Below are 5038 nucleotides of genomic sequence, written 5' to 3'. Positions count from 1 at the left end.
TTTTTAGTACAAGCAATTCATAATAATAACAAAGTAAGTTCTTACATATCAAAATATATCATAATATGTTTCAAGAAGAGAGCAGGTTACATGCATAAATTTGATAAAAATGAAAGAGAGATTGAGATATTGTAGGGGCCAAGGAAACATCAGCTTCAACAAACTCTTCAACAACTAATGCATAAAAAATCTCTTCCAGTGCCCTTATCTTCTCGTTATCTTTGACCTCAGCAATTCTCCTATATTAAAAAAGGAGATAGTACATTAATATCTTCCAACAGTTTTAGCCCTTAGCTCGTTCACAAAAATTCATACCCATGCAAGTGAAGCCTATAAAATTGTGCCACCAGTCCAGAAAAATTGAAACACAGAGTACATCTATTTGGAGCTGGAATGAATTCTAGAAACCATGAAGAAAACAAATGCCCACCATAACTATACATTAGATATAAATCAATTGGCAAATTAAACAAGTAGAACATGAAAGAGAAAACAAAATGTCCACTATCAAATATTTCATGTAATAACATCAAGACCAAATGACAACATTTTTTTGCTCAGAGAATTCAGAAATAACATTGAGCTGCTTCAAGTTCAATCCAATAACATCCAAGTTCAATCCAAAAAAAAGATTCATCCGAGTTCAGTCCAAAGTATATCAAAACATAAGTACCAAGAACCTAATTCAAATATTTAATTCATTTTGGATGGATCTTATTGAGCTGTTTCATCACATAATTTTTCCTAAATACCTTTGGCAATGTAAAGAAGTTGTCAATCTTGTGTTCATCCTTGAGAATATACTCTATAACATCTATAATTTTTTGCTCAGAAAATTCAGAAAGTTCTATTAGCTCATCATAGATCTTCATTTTTCTATCACCACTCTCGGTTTGTTTCTTAAAGTAGGTGGAAATTTCCTTCATCTCCTCATTAGCCTCATTAACATCAATAACTTACTTGTGAATTTCTCTCACCAAGTCACCTAGAGCATCATCAGTCTTTTCTTTTCTCTTTCTAGTGGTTAACTTCTTGTTTGATGGACAAATTGATGAATCTGGAGTCTTAGATTTCCTTATTGCTTAGTTGGCATGATCAGATTCTTCATCTTTTTGATATTTAGGGAACCATTTTCAGGGAGTCGTAATAGTTTGACAGAGAATAATAGCTATAAGTAAGAGAATATTCTAATGCTCTATCACATACAAACTGTGGAACCTTCTTCTTGTAGGATCGAAAGAGTGTGATAGAGGGGGGGATGAATATCGCGCTTTTAAAAACTTTTCTTTTACACGTTTAAATCAAAGTCATGCAGCAAAAATTAAATAACATAATTCGGTTACTTGATTTGAATCCTAGGTCAACTCCTAATCCAAGGCCCGCAATCTTTGATCACATCATTGGATAATCCACTAAAATTCTTTTCTCTGAAAATCTCAGAGAAAAGCAGATCGTACAATGAAATGAGTAAGATAGTAACAACCTACTATCTTACTTTAGATTAAGTGCAAAACAAGCTAAATAAATATACCGATTACTTAGATAGAAGATGCAGCTCGATCGGTACTTCTTGGATGGTATAACAGCTTGCTTGATGGATGTGTAGAAGAGTAGTAGAACGAACAATAGCTTGCGCAGAGATGAACTTCGAACAAATCCGTTTTCATTTGTTACTCAGCCTCAGACCTCGAGCTCACTTTTATAAGAGTCGTCGACATTCGATCGACTGATCCTTGGGTTCAGTCGACCGAACCAGCTTCATTCCATCTTCGCTAAGATCTGATGCTGATTCGATCTTCGACATTTAATGACATTAAAGTGTTCGGTCGACCGAACACCTTTTTAGGTCGACTGAACAGAGAATTTTCCTGTTCGCCGAGATTCGCACTTAATGTTGCATTGATGAGGTGTTAGTTCGATCGACCGATCTCCTAGTTTGGTCGACCGATCAGCTTAGTTTCCTTCTCTGCTTTTGATCGAACTGATCTGTGCCACATCGTCAGGGTTCGGTCAACCGATCAAGCTTTGATCGGATTTCACTCTGCTTTGATCTGAACTGGTGTCTGTTCTGAGTTAGCCATGTTCGATCGATCGATTATCAGGTTCGGTCGACCGATCAAGCCAAACCTGCAAAATAGTGTTAGATGATAATCTTGCAAAACAGATATTAGCACAGTAATAATATATCTAATGCATGAGTAATAATAATAGACAGTTCAACTGTCTTGATCTCAACATGGAAACCTTCCTGCTTTATTCAGTTGAATCAGCGACCTTAGGTTATTCCTTTCAGGAACACAACCTCATTGTCGCTCCTCCAGTTGCTTATCTCAACCTACCTGCCAAACATTGGTCCTCCAGACATGTTTGGACTTTGCTTGCTTAGTGTCTCATCGCCTGATCCACTAAGACTTTTCCTGCAATACTATATTAGCCAACATCAATAATTGTAATACAAAATACTATGGTAAACCTAAACTTAGATTTACCGAGATCCACTGGTCCGGTCGACCGCGCACAGTCGATCAAAAATCATCTGATCATCCTTACTTGGAGTTCACTCATCCAAGACTTCTCGCTACCTAAGGCTATCTCCCCCTAAGATTTTCACCATCTAGTTTCACTCACCAGAACCTAAGGTTACCACCCCCTAGGGTTTTCTCCACCTGGCTTCACTTACCAAGACTCAGTATTCGACTACCCAGGGATCAGGTCCTCCAGACCTATCCACCTGGCTCCCACGATCTACCGAGATTTCCCTTGCCTAGCCTACAACTAGGACTTTCCAAGACTCAATATTCGGCTACCCAGGGATTAAATCCTCCAGACCTATCGAATCCACCTGGCTTCCATGATCTACTGAGTTTTCCCTTGTCTAGCCTACAACTAGGTCTTTCCATGATCAAACTCTATTAACTATACTTAAACATATTTATCGGACATTAAAACCTTAGAGTTTGATTGCCACCAACACTTCTACCCAATGGAAGTCCGTCATACATCCTCTTTCACTGGGCACCCCCTGACATATGACATTCTCTGATGTCTTATGATTGCAGAGGTCATAAAAGGCAATATATAAAGGAAGGTCATCTCCGTTGGCCAAGTACGCATTTTACAATAGTCTTACTTACGTGCATTGTTCGTCTTATTTTTGCTCAGCCTCTCTTCTGACTTGAGCGTCGGAGAGCCTACGCACAAGAACCTCTTCCCTGGTTCTCGCTCTAACGCTTTCAGGTGCTTGGTCTGTGGTGTTTGCAGGGCTGTGAGTACCATTAGTGATCCTCTTCCCCCAAGCCTCAGATTCCTCTCTCCGTCAACGTTTTTGTCGGTTAGGATATGCTCGATGCGGTGTGTGCTAAAAACACGTTTCATAAACATACATAGAGGAAGACTTAACAATAAATAAACTAATTTATTACATCACACACACCACACGCATGCAAGATACAATCGCATAGACAAGATCATAAAACAAAACAAAATCAAATAACAATTATACTAGGTATACCTTACGGATGACCTATAACGAGAAGGACATCAACCTTTTGCGACGTTATCGAACCTCGCCTCTATTCATATCCACGTTGAGCTCTTCAAGATAACTCCAAGAGAACAAACTTCGCCTTTGGAAAATACTAGTCACGAGCAAATGAGAAGATTCAAGAAGAGAAAGAAGATGCAAAAGGAAGATCTTCTTCCTTTGGGTGGCTCACGACAACAATAGAAGATCCTCTTGTTGTGGTCGGCGGCAAGAGAGAGGAAGAGAGAGAGAGATATTGGGTTTAGATTTCCAAAACCTACGCAAACCAATAATGAATTGTATATTAATTATCTCTTAACCATATCAATATATAGTCCTCCTTAATAAGTTGGATTAGAAAGTCCAAATCCAACTCATTATGCCTTAACCAAAAATTAGCCCATTAACCCCTTAGTTTGATTCACAATTAAATCAAGTTGGTTCATTGCTAAACTAAATTGGTTCATGACTAAACCAAATAGGGTTAAACTCTTTCATAAGAGATATGACACATCCGCGCTTCTATTCCGACAAATATTTCTATATTTATCTTATGTATAGTCCAACCAAACATTTATCTCTTGATCTGAGAATCATATTCTCTAACTTGTTTTATCTTATCTTTTATGTTCACTACTTAGTGTAGGTTATTATTAGCCAAGTTGAATGCCATAGAAATTGAGGTATGATTGGTTAGACTCTCTCCCATTTAGTTGGATTATGTAATCATTTTAATACGTGTCTATTACGTACTCACTGATTTTGTTTAGCATGATTACACTTAGTAAATCAGCTCTATTTGCAATCGTGGTAGGGTCGACCATGGAAGCGACTAGTTGACATGTTAGGGACCCGAACATGATGCAAAGAATGTAGATTCTTCTGTAGCACCAACTAATACTTAGTTGGAAAGTAGGGGTTCGACCCGTCAACAATCTATTAGAGATCAAGGAACATAGTCTTAGGAAATACCAACAACCATACCGTTCTTGTCATTACCACTTGGGTAATGAACAAGGATTGTATATTCATACTATTATATTCAATTAAGAATCGATGTATCCTATACCATGGGAATTTTGACCATGGATAGCTCGTACCCGGTTAGATAACCTAAAAGGTATATTAAGATATATGACCCATAATGATGTGGAGAAGATAGAGCTAGTTGCTTATCACTTGCGAGATCAAGACATTACTTAGTGAAAATTTTAAAAGATGACTTGTGAGAGGCAGAGACGATATTTCTCTACCCTTTTAGTGTATTTCATCTTCGAGAGTTCTTGAACCCTAAGTGAGGCGACTATAGCATAATGGACCATAAGGTAGAGTTTAATTTATTTGTCGAAAAGTTGCCCCTACCTAGTAGCTCAAGACTACGACCACATGGTTCCATTTCCCTCAAGGATTTGATTCCTACATTCGGATCAGAATGTTCGAACCTTTCATCGGTACTTGTCAGAGAGCTAGTAGATTGAACATTTATTAGTAGATTGGATATAGTAATAAATTAGT

Source organism: Zingiber officinale, chromosome 1A (assembly GCF_018446385.1).
Source record: "Zingiber officinale cultivar Zhangliang chromosome 1A, Zo_v1.1, whole genome shotgun sequence".
Taxonomy (NCBI): domain Eukaryota; kingdom Viridiplantae; phylum Streptophyta; class Magnoliopsida; order Zingiberales; family Zingiberaceae; genus Zingiber; species Zingiber officinale.
Note: the sequence above shows the minus strand (reverse complement) of the source record.